Genomic DNA, 17,004 nt, shown 5'->3' with positions numbered 1-17,004 from the left:
ATAAGCAACTTGAAGGCTAACATTCGGACTTGCTGATCATTGTATTTCTCCAACCACCAGAACGCTAAAATTCATATGTCAGAAATGCCATAAGTATTCATTGAATTTAACCGAACTAAAGCTTTTACAAATAGCCAAAAAAGTTCAGGTTCCGTGTAAGAGGGATGAGGGCTCAAGCCAACTTACTGTTGGCATCTGTGATGATTGGTGTTCTCAAAATTTCCACTTAAGGCTGATGACAGAATCAAGCTCTGCTACAGTCAATGAATAATTTATTCGTGCACAAAACATTCTGTTAATGGAAATCTTTTTATGGTTGAAGAACTGAAATATATTTACTGCCCTATAGCTATTAAATGTTTGCTTTAATCATTAATACGCAAGGTAATGACATGATAATTACAGGACCATTACATGCTCTTAAACTGATTTAATTAAGAGTATCTCTTCTACAGTTCAAAACTGCTCAGTGGATGGGAAAAGGGGTGGTGGTCCCACTGGGACTAGCCAACTCACTGCTACCCCCAAACTTAAGAGCCTAAGGATCCTGTTGTTAGAAACACCACCGATTGAGAAAATAACTTTAGACTTTAATGACATACATTTTTTCGATTTTAGCGTTCAAATAAAAATTGTCCTGCTGCCCTGAACTAGACTGCCTCAATCGGAAACATAGCACAGGAGAAGTGCATGTGTTTGCGAATTCCCTAGATTTCCCAGCCTGCCAAAAAAATGTTCCTGGGCTGTGCTATATCTGCAAGTCGTGAGATGACAATGACCATGCCCCTCAAAAGGAAAAGAGAGCTGTTCTGCTCGTATGTTTTTATTTGAGGAGGCTGAAAGGCACACTTCTGGCTGCTGTGAGTACTCTGACAAGTACACATGTTCCTGAGGAGGTGAGTTTGTGGGGGATTTTGGCAGGAGAAAAGTTGATAAAACCTAAAACCATCCTCAGCTCTTGAGAAAAATATAAGGAGCTGGAAGAACAGCAAAAAGAGGAAGAAGACTCATGTCTTCCAGTGAATTCCCGTTTCCAAAGATAAATCCGCTTGAAAAAAAATCAAGTGTGTTTTATATCTACTTTTATCTCAAACTCAAAACTCACAGTCATCATCCTACTACCCAAACCAGCTTCTCTCTTTATCTCCGTTTTTCTATAAAGTCATATTTAAACTTCCAGGCTCAAAACCTGGTGACATCATTGACAGTATCCCCAGAAGAACATGCACAAGCGCACACGCAGCATACACACACACACACACACACACACACACACACACACACCTCCTGTTTCTAATCAGATAGTCCTATGTTGGCTTCCTGCACACTCTCCCTCCTATTGTCTGTGTCCTGTCAATCGTTACTGCCACCACTCCAACTCAGGCCCTCAGCACCCACCTGATCTCCCAGCACAAAGTCAGGAGAGCAGAAGGTTCTCTGGATCCAAGCGGCAAACTTTCCAAGGACAAGTCTAGGCACTGTATCCTCGGAAATCCAGGGACAATTATTAGAGGCAGCGACCCATGGAAATATCAGGAGAGTCTTAAGAAAAACAATTTGAGCTGAAAAAAACACACAAAACAATTTGGGCTCTATGATGCAAAACCTGAGACATGAGTAACTAAGGAAGGGATTGCAGGAAGTTAAGTTAGAAAGAATTTCCTAAACCTGGGATTCAAATGTTCACTAAAGTTTTCCAAACAGTGCTTTCATCTGTGATGTCAGTGTGGGAGGAGAGGTAAAGGGCACAACACGAGGTGACAGCTCTTGTATGAATTAATCTAAGTGCCTCCTAAATGGCTTCTGTGCCCACTCACCCCACCCTCACCTCTACCCCCACACCATCCAACACAATCCAGCAGCATCTATATTCGTAAAGTGCAGCTCTGATTACATCACTCTGCAGCTCAAACAATTTCAGGGGATTCTCACCACTACAGGCCAAATTAAATGTACTGTATAGCCTTAGTCCTGAAGTCAGAGAGCTGTGCTCCACACCTGCCTTAAAGTGCCACCTGGATCTCCCAGGAAGCTTTATATTCAGAAAGTCTTACTTATTCTCATAAATCTTTTCAGAGGTCAATTGTTTTTGTTCCCATGGTCAAGACAATGACAATAAAACATTCTTGTAAGAAGAATGTAGGGATTTTTGTTCTGTTTTATTTAGGGGGGAAGGGATTGTTGTTATTTTATTTTAAGAAGAATTTTTTGCATTCAAAATAACACTAATAAAGCACATAAATGTGTCCTTATGGCTCTGCTCTGGATGTTTAATACATATCAGACTTGCTGATTCAGCTCACTAATATGATTAAAATTAAATCTGTGTCCAGGTATCAATTTGCAGTCCTCAAATAAATTATAAAAGGAAACACACAACCAAACATTTCTATTAAATTTAACAATTATTTATTGAATAGCTACTGTTTTTTCAATCATCGTTTTCAAGATTGAAGAGGACACCAATAAAATGAATACATAGTCTTTGCCTTCGAGAAGCTTACAGTGCAGCATGAGCATGTGAAGTATAGACCTCACAAAAGCCACTTGACTATAAATATATGCACAAGAAATGACATGGGAGAAACGTAAAGTGTCAAAATGATTCAGAGAGAAAAAAAAAAAACACATGAAGATCTCTAAGTGGGTGCTTTTGTTCAATATCCAATTTAGTAATTTATGATAAAACCTATAATTGCCAAAGAACTAAGAATTCTGAAGGCCATTCTTGATGTACGAAGATGTTGCTTGGAGATTAAGATTCTCAGAGCAGGGGAGTGATTGGGTGAACTTCATAGTTAATATCATCAAGGAAGGTAAAGGTGTGCTGCCTCCAAAATTCCTTACAATTATGAACTATGATTCTTTCTCCAAATTCCAACATGGCTTCTATTTCATTATATGATTGGTTACTAAATATAATACAGTGGCCACATCAACAAAGCTCTAATATTTGAACACTGCCAGTCAACCAGGCCAGTGATCTGGCAGTGAATACCATACCATCTGAAATTAGAAAAACAGAATTCTGGTTCTATGACTCACTAATACTATGGCTTTGAGCAATTCATTAAATTGTAACCCCATGAGCCTCCATTTCTTCATAAACAAAGCAAAAAGTGAGTGATAGCTACATGCTACCTATTGCCTTTAGTGAGATAATGTCACGCGGAAGCCCTTTGTAAGCTGTTAAGCTCTACCCAAATGGTAATTCAGGCCATCACAGAAACAAGGCATACAATCACTCAGTTGCGCTTGTGTGGTGAGAAAAAGATGAGAGGTTCCCTCACACAGCCATCCTACACGGTAAGCTAAAGTAAGGAGACAGGAAGAAGGACAGGCAGAAGGTAATACTATGAAAAGAAACAAAAGCAACCCACAGTCAGTTTTTCAGATGGCTACAGAATGCCCATGCAACATAATGTGCTTTGCTTGTACCACTGGTTTCATTAATGCCTGCTGGCTGAATGATGAATACATAAACAGGTGAAGTATTGAATGTAGGAATAAATCAAAGTATAGCTGAGTGACATTCTTGAAAACACAGCAGGAAGAGTTAAGTTTTACAGAAGAGGGTAAGAAAAAAATTTTGGAAAGATGAAACCATGTGGCTAACAGTAAGGGGCTCCATTCACTCAGGTTGTAATGGAGAAATATATAGATGTCCTTGTAAGTGGGCATGAGAGTCCTGATGTTCCACATCAGTTTAGTAATAATAAGACACACTGAGACACTCTCAAGTTACCTTAAAACATAGAAGACCTGAACAGAAGAATGTATGCATCTGAAAAGCTGTAAAAATTATCCTATATAAAATGAAATATCTTGAAGGTCACAACTACCTTGAAGCTTACTAGGTTTACTCTGAATTATATGTAATAGCAGGAAAAGTTCTATCACACCATAGAAAGCAAACAGCAGATCTTATTTGCAACCTTATCAATTCTTTCTGAGACCTGCTAAGATGTGTCCAAGTAGAAAGGATTAGAAGTGTCCTTCACTATTATCTTCCATATTGGTGTAAGTAATTACTCCCTCCCCCACCAAAAAACAAAAACAAAACATATAAAGGCATAACAGAAGAAAGACAGATGGATGAACAATGAGTCTGGGAAATCACAAAATACAGTAATTTTCACAGAAAGTAGAATGACATATTTCAGATATCCTAATTTAAAGTAAGATTTCAGTAACTCTGACTCCAAAAATTACTGTCATAATTATGTAATTCTCAGCAAAGTAATTACTGCTTTGAAACCCGATTTCCTCAAATGAATAAATCTTACTTTTAAACAATTAAGCAGCTATAGCAAAGAACCTGACTCCGTGGAACATGCCCAGTGAGTGTTAACAGTTTTCTTATTCCTTCTTACCTTTCCTCAGCTTAAAGAAGAAATATCACTTACATAATTCATAAAAGTCACTTCCAATGCAATGAGAGCATATAAATCTGTGCACGTACTGGTAGTGAAAGGTTCACAGTTCAACTAATATGACCTTAAAATGAATAAGGTCAAGGCAAATCCAAAGTACTGGCTACTTGAAGGGAAACAGCAGGATATGAAAAGACACATTACTTTATAAATAAAATAATTTGTATTTGCAATCTTTAAAAAAGACCACAAAAGAAAAATGATTCTAATGGCGAGGGTTTTCCGTCTTGCAAACAGTTTTCTATTTAGTATCAACTTGGAATGGAGAAAGTTGGACAAATTTTTAAAATTTATTATTTAAAAAAGTAAATCCTCATTTGGGCTAATGGTCAAGGCCAGGTAAACAGATAAAGTCCCTGAGGGGTTGCTGATTGTGCAAGGCATACACATCATGAAAAAAAGCTTACCAATTTCATAAAATGTTTCCTTACCAAAATAAGTGCTTGGTTTGAGAAAATATACTCATCTCTATGGGTTATGCCCATGATGATAGGCTAAGCATCAGTCACATGATTCATAAAACATAAGTATTGTTTTGAGTGTGACCATTACCACTATCAATCACTATCATCAACAATCACTACCAGTTACTGAGTGTCTACTACATTCCAAGAGTTTAATCCTTGCATAGTCTTATGAATTCAGTAGCATCCTTCTTTAATTCAAAGAAATAATGATTTTAGAACACAGTGACCTCAGGGAACTGACTTAACCAAAGGCTTCCACGCACAGTGCAATAAGCAAAGAGAAGGCCAGCTGGACTCAAGGCCATGTCCATCCTCAGGAGGCATGAATAGGACAGTCTCCTAAACACAACTTAACATTAGGTCCTGCCAACTAAAATTTAACTGTACCACTGTAGGGTACTGGGGAATAACTGTAAAAGCCAACCTTGTGAGTAGGTAGAAAATTAGATGTGGCAGACAAAGACATTGAAGTTAGTGGCTCAGAGTATTAATTTTCATCTTCGAACATCTATTATAGCTATTGAAGAAATTAAGCCTTTGCTTTGGAAACTCTTTTTAACATTTCTCTTCCTGATGGGTTTTTCATCTAACTGACTTATATCCCTTTAATTATCCAAAAATGTTTCCGAATGGCACCATTTGCCCAAAACAATGGAAATAATTGGTCACAAATGAATCTTGGGTCATGAACCTTACAGGCAAAAAGAAAAGTTACCCGGGGTTTCCACACTTGATATTTCTACACTCACGGAATGCTCAGAGGCTACACTAACAAATCAATTTCCGGGGCAATCGCTTCAGGGGAGATTATTTTAGACAACACAAAGGCAGTTGTTAGCAGTGTACAAACAATGCAACCACCTCCCTGAAAAACCACCTGACCTCAAATGTCTTAATATGTCCACAGGTAAAACAGACACTATTAGTTTGGTTGCAAAGTCTGCTCCCCACATGATTAGACACTTGCCTCTCTTATTCATTATATTTCACCAGCTTTTAGAATAGCTCTAGTTTCTCCAGAGGAAAATTGCATAACAAGCTGCACAGTTTAGAAATATGAATAAAATTTAGTATTTCAGAAGCTCATATCTTGGGACTTTAGACTAGAAATACTTTTCTTTGCCCAAAATTGCTATTACTCTGTAAAGGGTTAATTAAAACATGAGTTTTCCTGGGCTTAAAAAAAATTTACCAACCTTAAAAATCAGTATCATGTAGACTTCTGATGCCAAAAATCTGTTTGACAGAGCAGGTTTTACTATACTGACATTTTAACAGTAGCCAAAGTCCTGTTCCCGCTGAATTCTGTCTTGGCAGCACCAATAATTTGCGAAAAGCCTAAACTCCTCCTGGCTTAGAGTTTTCTACCTTGTGAATTTTCTGCAGAAACTGTGCAACTGGGAAGTTGAATTAAGATCTTAAGGTATTTTTACTGTCATCACAGAAACCAAGATTTCTGTAAAATGATAATGATTTAAAAGAAAAAGAGCTACTGATTTATTTATTTTACCTTAGGTTTGACTCTGATATAATACAGTATAGTTACACATAAATATCTCACTAAAAGAAAAATCTCACATTACCTCAAGATTACAAGCAAATAATCATTGATAAAGTAAATTTTAAAATCTGGTTCCAAACTATAAATGACAACATTTTCTAATCTTCTCATCCTTTGAATCCGGATATTTCCAGAAATACAGAAAAACTTACAAGCATGTATATTTAGATAGCATTGCAGACATCTTTTATAGGGTTTGAGGGCCTCAAATCATTACTGACAAAATTTTACATAAAGCTTAGTATTTTGCTTGAGCGATCTTTCCAATAATTTTTAAATCAAGCCACATAGAAAACACTTAACTCAACTTACCCTGCTGTTGGATGTTAAAGAATTGGAAAGATTGTTCCAGCCAAGTCAATTCACTTAATTTTTCAAGTAGATCTGATTACTATCGTCTTTTTAAAAATTCAAAGACTCCACCTAATGAGAAAAGAACAACAAACAATAGTGTTTAAATCAGAGTAGCATTATAAGATCTACACATTAATAATACAGAAATCAAACCAAGATAATTGTGGTAGCATGCTACTTAAAGCTATAAAACAACAAAAGCATCTGCCAACTAAATTAAATTTTCAAGTTTGGGATAAAATTAATGTTCAAGCATAGAGAAAACAATAAAATAGCACAATAGAGTGTGAGAGCAGAAGAGTTTATTTTCAGGACTGATTGGCACATGGAAATGATGACTATATACTGTCAGTTAGGATATGTAAAATTAGACATGAGAGAAAGATGCAGCTGACTGCTTTGGAATTTTACTTATTGAATCTTATTAATTTGTGAATGCAATGAAAATGTGTAGGTTGCAGTTCCTTAAACCTGTTAAGGTATATAAACTAATACTCAGATCATTTGGAGAGAACTCACTAACATGAATTTCCAAATCACTCTTAAAATGTTACACCTTGTCTCTCACAGAAAGAGTTTATTAAAAATCCATAAGCAGCTTATTTGTGATTTATAAACAATATCAGTTAATTCTATTCATTTTACTAGTAAATACACCTTTTTCAGAAGCCCAAATATTCAATTATCATCTGAGCTCCATAAGAAAGTCTGAGAGGAAGCAAGCTGGAGCTCAACTGGTGAGAGCCTAAAATAAATAGGATGCTGGAGGGTTGACCAGAAGATGGAAATAGAAAACTGGATAGCTTCCAGCCTCTCCTGAATCAGGTTTCCCCAGGGCAGACTTAGTCTGTTTTAAAGTCCCAGAACATCGAATACAACTATACTAATGCGAAAGTTCAAAAACCTACTCCAATGCCATAAATACATGATTGTTTTACTATACAACTTGGAATTAACCTCATGCTGTCACTCCCCAAATCCTACTACACATGCTAGAAAAATTAATTGACAGTTATCTCATTTTTTTAAAAAAGGCTGAAATAGATTTGCTCTCTACTATTGGAAGGTACATGCTGAAAAAAAAGTGAAACAAAACAAAAATGTTCCTGACAATGAAGACAAACAGCAATAATTATACATACTAAGCCCAAATGCAGAGTAGTCATGGGAACTAGGTTTCCACTGCCAAGGCAACCTATGTCTGGACTTCTGTCTTATTGCTATTCAAGAAGTAGTTATCTAGGAAACTCATTTCGATATGGTCTCAAAAGATGTATTTATTCCAGAGATAAATAGTCTTAATTATTATTCTAGGATTCTTGCCATTAATATGACAAGATAAATGTCAAATGACTTGGTTATTTTAAACTACACTGTCTCAACAGATGTAGGCACCTAAACAATGAATTGCAATATCATACAAAATTATACAGTCATTTTTCACATTTGAACATCTAGAGCTGTGAAAATAATTTATTTTTCCAGCCCTTTCATGAAAGAATTAGCAAGGCTCCTTCAAATAATATTTGGTATTTATTTTCATAATATCATTGCTGGATTCTTGTCATGATAGTTTTGTGTTAGTACATATGTTTAGCAACATATCTTTGTGAAAGTCTCTTTCCAAGAAAAAGTAATGGTGCTTCCTCTCATGGTATGGAATGGACTTGAAGATTCTTAAGAATCCTTTCTCACTAAAGTAAATCCTTGTGCATTATTGGAGGACTATAAATTGGTGTAGCCACTATGGAAAACAATATGGAATTTCTTAAAAAATTAAAAATAGAACTATCTTATGACCCCAAAATTTCACTTCTGGGTATTTATCTGAAGAAATCTAAAACATTAATTTGAAAAGATATATGTATCCCAATGTGCACTGCAGCATAATTTACAATAGCCAAGACATGAAAGCAAACTAGGTGTCCATTGATAGATAAATGGACAAAGAAGATGAGCTATACACATAATGAAATATTACTCAGCCATAAAAAAGAAGGAAATCTTGCTATTTTCAAATGGATGAAACTTGAGGGTATTATGCTAAGTGAAATAAGTCAGACAGAAAAAGACAAATACTGCATGATTTCACTTATATGTGGAATCTAAAACACAAAATAAATGAGCAAATAAAACAGAAACAAATTCATAGATAAAGAGCATGAACTGATGGTTGCCAGATGGGAGGGTAGATAGGATGGGCAAAAATAGATGAAAGGGATTAAGAAGTAAAAACTTCCAGTTATAAAAATAGTCATAGGGATATCAAGTATAGCACAGGGAGCATACTTAATAATCCTATATAATAAAAGGCTAATATGCAAATCAACCCAACGGCGGAACAACCAGTCACTATAAAATGCACTAACTACCAGGGGGCAGACGATCAATGCAGGATCTGCCCCGTGGTGGTCAGTGCACTCCCACAGGGGGAGCGTCACTCAGCCAGAAGCTGGGCTCACGACTGGTGAGCGCAGCAGCGGTGGCAGGAGCCTCTCCCACCTCCGCTGCTGTGCTAGGGATGTCTGACTAGTGGCTTAGGCTGGTTCCTCATGGGGAGGGGCCTAAGCCACCAGTTGGACATCCCTGGAGGTCTCCTGGACTGCAAGAGGGCGCAGGCCAGGCTGAGGGACCCGCCCCCAAAAGTGCACGAACTTCGTGCAGTGGGCCTCTAGTAGTGTAATAACTATGTACATTGCCAGATGAGTACTAGACTCTGTAAGGTATACAAATGTATAATCACTATGTTGTACACTTGAAACTAATATAATATTGCATGTCACTATAATAAAAAAAGAAAATTTAAAAAAAATTCCTTTTTCACTAATTTTTCAATGTATAATATGAAATTGACCTGTACAACAGTCTAGATCTACCATTTTGTCCTTTATAATTTCTTATGTTAAGTATTATTTTCTTAAACTATGTAGTTCTTGCCTCAAATGAGGGCTTAAGTTACTTGAGCGTGGCCAGTCATTAAGCTAGTATTTTAAAAGGCTGCTCACCTATAATACAACAAATATGCTCGTTTCAATCTAACTACGGTTATCCGAGTGGCCAGTGATTTCAAATTACCTAGGAATTTGTCAATGTTGATATGCACCTCATATCCCACTTCAAAAGCAGTAAGTACAAAATATATTAGTCACCTGTTTGGAGGATTCCGTTATATGACTGCCACTAATTAGCACGAGAGATACAGATCTGTGGCCTGTTGAACAGGTAAGCCTCATGTGTACAAACCACAATGCAACATTCTTCAGAAATGCCCATTTCCTCAGGAGCGAACAGGACACCTGAGATATGATCATGGGTTCTCTTCAATTTCTACACGACACTGCAGTGCAACACCTAAAATAATTTTATAACTTGATGAAAGCAGCTGAGTCTAAACCTCCTCACTTTTGATTTATTTTTATTGCCTGTCTCACCACACTAAGAAAACAAAACAAACTCCACCTCAGTCAGTGGTATCTGAGTTCCATCAGAAAATCTAAACACATGTGAACTTTGTATTTCAGCCAGTTACATGATGTACACAATGGAGTACTTTATTTTTAGGTAATATTTGATTGTGTGGTCCCCAATTGGTCTCTTTCAGTTATTTGAGTATAATACATCAGGAGTACCTACAGTGACAGAGTGGAGTAACTTTCTCTAGCTGAGTGGTGTCCCCCGTGCAGTATACATGGGCCATGCTTCCCGAGTTGACCAGGATGCTCTGGGAGCACTTCAGCCCCCGGTGCTATGGTAACGTGTGGGGGAACACCCATGAACCAGAAGACAAGTCCTATCTAAAATAAAACATCTTAATTGCCTCAACAAAAGATGTAAATGGCACAACCACGAAATAATATCCCAAGTAACCAGTATATTTTCTTAGTATATTTACATGACAAAGCCCTGAGTCCATTTAAAACATAGCTGAATGGTTGAGCTTACCTAATACCCTTCCCCTGTCCCTCCATCCCAACCAGTGTCTCTCATTTCTGTTACCTGTGAAATAGGTTTGGATTCAAAGAAACAGAAACACTAACAGAGAAATGTAAATTACTTAAAACGTAAGCTAAAATTTGACTGAGAATAGTCTACATATTGTTGCACATGCTAATTGCATCCATGTGTTATCTCCCTTGATTTAACAAACCTAAGTACTCTCAAAGAATCTTATATTTTACAAAACCTATGCTGACCTGAAGAATTCCAGACACTCCGGTGAAAGGGAAGGAAAGGACAAATAGAAATGGGAGGGGGAAAAGCCAGGAATATCTGTGTGAAGTTGGGCAAATAAGGACAGAAGCTGTTTTCCATCCACACTTTGAAAGTCACACTGTGTGCCAAGCGGAGTGAAAGCATGAGTGGTGTGCTGCTCCACCCTCCCGAAGAAAGAAGCACAGGGAAAATGTGGCAAGTACTTAATCTAAGGCTCGTTTCCTGAAAAACTGCAAGATGCCCACAAATTTTCTTTCCCAGAGTTCAAAATAGCAAGTTGAGTGGGTGTAAACATTTCAAGTGAAAAAAAAAAAAAAAGTAACTAAGGAAAAGGAAATCATACTTTTTGCTTCTCAGTTTGAGAATTTTAAAAGAGGCCATTTAGAGGGATGCTTTTAATGATTTGGATCTGGAGGTTGTTCTGAATCAGAATACAAATACAGTCCTGATGATTTAATGGGGCCCTCTGGCCACTTTAAAACCTTGTCTTGCCTTTTTTATGTTAGGACTAAATTTACAACCTCACTGTCACAGTGAAAGTGGCAGGTTCAGTACGTTACAACCAGATCCCTACATCACTACAGTACAACACTGGCAAAAAGGAAGTTGAAGGTTCATGGGGTCTCCACCCTGCCCAGGAAAAGAGACCTTCCTCAACAGGGCTATGAAAACTTTGCCTGTGCGTCACCCTAGGAGCTCATTAGCATGATGAGTGTGATTCTGCATGTCTGGATGGGGGCCAGGCTGCTCAAGCTTCCAGGTGATGCTGATGCATGGGTCTGGAGTCCACATCTTGAGAAGCAAGGCTCTAGTCTACAACAATGGTTTACTAACAGCCAGACAACAGAAACCACAATCAACCAATGATGACTTTTGCAAGGTACCTAACACAGTGCTAGTTGCTATGGAGATGATAAAATGCATAATAACATAAGCCCTGAGCCAACATACAAAAATTACTTTAAAAATGTAAGTGCCAAATGCTAAGCTGTTTGGTAATGATTCTAAGTAAAATGGAAATTGAGAACAGGAAGAGCTCAGTAGGGGCTAGAATAGTGGCAAATGACTTCATAGGCAGGTCAAACTCATCAGGCTCCAGGCTGTGGGGGATGTGGACAGAAAAAGAGCAGCAGACCAAAAAAGGAATTCTAGAAGGGAGTGCCCAGAGTTCCAATGGGCAAAAACTGCAGTGCACTTGCTCTGTGGTTGTAGATATTATCATTTGAAAATTTTAGCCAGAATTCACTTTTAACCAGGTGAAGAAAACTTCCGACCTAGTTTAAAATGTGTAGGCTTGGGAATTATAATGCTGTTGCCTTAGACTTATGCAAATTCTCTCCATTGTCAACAACTACAGCCTTCCTGTTTTTAAAGCATTTTTACTCATTTCAGAGAGAGAGGGAGAAGAAGAGAGAAATAGGAACATCTATGATGAGAGAGAATTATTGATTGGCTGCTTCCTGCATGCCCCACACTGGGGATTGAGCTTGCAACCCTGGCATGTGCCCTGACCGGGAATTGAACCGTGACCTCCTGATTCATAGGTTAACGCTCAACCACTGAGCCACGCCCACCGGACAACAATAGCCTTATTAATGACATTTTAGGTGTAAGCCTGGTAGCAGAGAATTACCATTTTGTATATATATTTATGCCTTTGATTAACATATGTCTTTAATGATTAATAATTTTAATAGCATTGGACTACAAATTTTCACTACAATAGAATTAATGATCTTCTGTTATTTAGTGTTTTAATTTTATAATAAGAACATTTTTTCTCCTATAAGATACTTTTGGATTGCACATACCCACACAACACCGTGGGCTCCAACATTATTCTTCCCTTTCCTCCCACACTGCCTGACAACGGAAAGAAAACACACCCAGAAACAGAATGAAATTATTAATGAATGATGCCTTAGTTTTTTTAAACCTCTTTAATTTTTCCTGTCAATCCACAATATATTGCCCAGTGGATTCAACAGACATGAAACAGAGGATTGCAAAGATCAATATAAATATGAAAATACAATCTCCAAACTTCTTTTACTGAAGAAAATTATAGGGAGGTGAGGGAACCTATAAGCTGCAGGAGGGGAGGGTCACATTTGAAAGAGAAATGGCACATTTTAGCATTCTTAGGTCGGGTGGACAATCTCCTTGAGTTCCAGTTTCATCATCAGAACTACCAACTTCACCCCCTAGTGTAAGCAGTAAGAAATGATGGGTGGAATTCTTGCAAATATTACCTTTCCTGTAAATGCTAAGTGCCAGGACTATCAGCTACTGTCCCTTCCATGCTCCTATCCTACAGAAATCCCCAGTGTTTGCTGGAAGACAAGATTTAAGCAAATGGGTTATGGGAAACCTCTGCAATTTCAAAGCATCTAAACTTGGACATTATAAGATACCTGCATCACTAAAGCTGTGCTAAACAAGGCCCTAGGGTTCAGGATGGACCAATGAAGTTATCTACCATCAATATAATACACACACGACACACAGCAACGACTCATTAATGACAAGAAAAGGATACTGATATGAGAATGCTAAAGTGTTACCCATGAATGGCTGCAAAGCACTAAACAGAATGCAAATAGGCATGCCCTAAAAAGACCCTGAAGTTTGTCTTCTACAAATCTCTTCCCCTTTCTATTCTGAAGCCTTTCAGGAGTACTTCCCTAACAAGGTCACGGGCTCCTGCAGGCTGCCCTCTCCAATCTACTGCAAAAGAGAGCTAACAGTCTCTTTCATGCTAGCTGCCAAAAAAATGTAACGTGCTCCCATTAGAAACTTTACCTACAGAATCTAACAAGACAACTTTGGACATTATAAAACTTAATACAAATAAATAAAGAATGGTTGGTGATTGGATTCTGCTATAATAAACTCCTCCTCTGTGGGATATGTTATTATTAAGCCTATTAAGATACAGTGCAAGGTACTAGGACTAAACAAAACAAGATATGATCTGCTTTCAGTCTGCCCAGGCAATCTGAATCAAATTGGCCCTGCTGAAGACAGCTCATCACAAGAAACTCTCTCCCACCCCCACCCCTCTGGCATGATCTCACCTTTGGTTAGTTATAAAGCACAGTCCCATTTCTTTCTTCCCCAGCATCTCTCATTACAATCCCCTGTGTTCGTATCCACCTGCTTTTAGAATTGCCAATAGAAATTACCAGAAGTTGTAAGAGTTAGATTTGCAACAGCACAGACATCTAACTGCAAGCCTGGAACCATGGTGGAAATAGGTTCAGTTAAGAAAGATTCCCCCAGCCAGAATTATTCTCCTCACTAACCAGACTGCCAGGCTCAGATCAAATGAAGGTCGATGCAATGTCCTCAGAGGAAGCTGTTTAACCCGATGGGTCGGTTCCCCTGAGCCCTGCCAAGGAGGCCCTTCAGACTGACAGCTGACCTGGCAGGGCTGCTGTCTCCCCCCAGGGGGAGAGGACCTCCCCTGGAGGACAGGCCCGGAAAGCCAGCAAAGCAAGCTGAGCAGCTGGGGCAGCCACTTGTGGCCAACACCAAGGCAGGCTGACTCAGCCACTGAGCGTTAGAAACCTCTGAGGGTGACGGGGGCCCTCGAAATGTATAGTGCATAGTGCGAGACAGGACATCCCTCCTGGCATTCTGGAGAGTAAAGCCCAGGCCAGGGCAACAACAGCCTGCCAGAGGACAGCCTGCTCCTCACATCAAAGCCGGAGGCCTTGGGAGGCTGGCCAACTGCCAAAGATGCAAAGAGCAGCAGGGGAGTGTGTTGCCTCAGGACAATAGCAAACTGGGACAAGGAAGAGTCTGTAAATTCCAAGCACTGGGGAGGTCTGCTAGAGATTTTACCCTCTCCTGTCAGGGCTCTGATTTAATTTCCTTTGAAGGGGAAAAGAAAAGAAAAAGGGGGAGAAGAAAGAATATACATTCCCAAACCTTCTGTCTGCAAAAGCAGACACCACAATGCACACGAACGCCCTCTGGTCCTTTCAGCTCACCCCCACTGTCTAAAACAATACAGCTAAGCCAGACGTGATCCTCTCCGGTTCATCTTAATAGGGCATTAAGTCCAAGGAGTAATTAAGACCATTTAAATGCAAACATCGCCTTCCCATTGCTAATATCCTCCCAGATATTTCTCATCAATTCTGTTTAATTGGAGAAGCATCGCCCATTAATTATAACCTGACAGTTTTATTTATTTGACAGCGCACAGTACACAGTCCCATTTCGGGGAACAAGAACTTAAGAGAGGCATCAAACTCTCACTCACCCTGATGACTCAGCTCTCAGACCTCCCTAAGAGGTTCTACCCAGAAAAGCTTACCCACTGGCTCAACAGAAATGGAGGTAGTTCAGGAATCATCTTCCAGCCTCCTCGTTTAATTTTACAGCGTTTTGCATAAAAACATACAGAAAACAAAGTAATGGAAACAAATCTGTAAGAGAGTAAAGGAAAAATCAATCACTCTCCCTTCCATGGTCTTAGAATGAGATACCTAAGGCCCAGGATAAATGCTGCCAGTGTCCCCAAGGCCTTTCAGGGAAGCGAGCATCAAAGGGAAACGGGGCACTTGAGCCACTGGAGGTGACTGGGTGCCATCGTGAGAACCCAGGCTACGTAAACGCTCGCGCGGTGGAACAGGGAGAGCCTTGTTGAGTTTTCCTTTTAGAGGAAATGAATATGAGTTGAGGTCACTCAACTCTAATCCACCCTGTGCATCAGGGTTATCCTTCTAACAACACGTGCTCCATTTAGGCACTGGTTTGCCCTAAGCCCAGCGTGTCATCCGTGGTGGCATGCCGGGGGTGGAATGACTTCCAATTCTCAGCTAATCCTGTGTGGGGAAGGCCAAGGTACAGAGCTTACTTGATTGCATAAAATGGAGAGCTATTTTCAGCCTCTGAATCATCCGTCTGGCTTTTTTACCAGTCCTAAAGCCATATTACAATCCTGTAAAAATCTCTTTTCTATTCAACTTCACTTATTTTAACCTAAGCCAAAAGTTAAAAGAATCCTGTGGTTTCAAAACGATGAAACCATGAAATGGAAGCAAAAAAAAAAAGAGAGAGAGATTTACAAATATTTTCAATTTAAAACGGACACCATTTCAATGGTAGAGGGTCAGGCCCTATGTTTTCTCCAGTTATCTTTAAACTCTTTATAAAAATCCTGCACAATTAACACTTAGCAGGACATTAGGGCCTAAGGATACAAATCAATTTTGTTTTAGTCATACTTCTAAAATTTCGAAGAGAAACATTAAATAATGGAAATTTAAAAAAAAAAAACTGCTTTTATAGGAAGAAACTTAGCTACTTCTGAAATGATTTCCCTGGGATTTATGCTGGTTATTATGAAAACAGGATGCTTGTATGTAGTTCCTCATACAGTCTACCAAACCAGCATAAGACTACAAAATAGATCAAAACAACAAATCTACATGAAGCTGGCTAATATTGAAAAAGCAAATTGAAATTTTTATTCACATATTTAAAATTTTTTTTCCATGTGAGCTGATCTCTGGAAACATGTTTTCTGTTTTCAGGGATGCCAAAGGGAAACAGGTACATAATACAATCAGTGATAGTCCAGCATCACAGCGCCAGGAACTTAATCTTCAATATGGGAGGGTCAAAGATGAATCTTCATTGCTAAGACTTCTTATTAAAAAATTAACATGGATTAACCCATGGTCACTACATACCTGCTAAGGATTCACCTCAACAACATAAGGATTCCAATAACAAACTTTTTCTAATGTTCCACAATGAAATGTTATGAAGCTACTGGCACCCAAGGATGGACTTGATATTAGTGAATTTAGAGATAATGCTAAATGGGTATGACTAGCACACCCAGGCATGCAATCTTACCTGGGTATGGGGAAGGGTAGAGCAGGGTAATCACCTCTAGAAATGAAATCATTATTTTTTTCCACTCCTTTCTGCCTGTGTAAATGGAAGCATATATATGATC

General features: G+C 38.6%; 1 protein-coding gene across 1 annotated transcript in view; it reads right to left on the bottom strand.

Annotated features, from left to right (window-relative positions):
• The window catches only part of HIVEP2 (HIVEP zinc finger 2), a 181,597-nt gene that overhangs the window by 76,395 nt on the left and 88,198 nt on the right, over positions 1–17,004 (bottom strand). Inside the window, exon 2 of the mRNA XM_081094204.1 lies at positions 6,774–6,884. The gene's annotated coding sequence lies outside the window, so the exon portion shown is untranslated. The remainder of the gene's footprint in view (positions 1–6,773; positions 6,885–17,004) is intronic.

This window comes from Myotis nattereri (assembly GCF_964212035.1).
Source record: "Myotis nattereri genome assembly, chromosome: 6".
Taxonomy (NCBI): domain Eukaryota; kingdom Metazoa; phylum Chordata; class Mammalia; order Chiroptera; family Vespertilionidae; genus Myotis; species Myotis nattereri.
The sequence above is the reverse complement of the archived record's forward strand: the minus strand, read 5'-3'. Positions and strand labels throughout refer to the sequence as shown.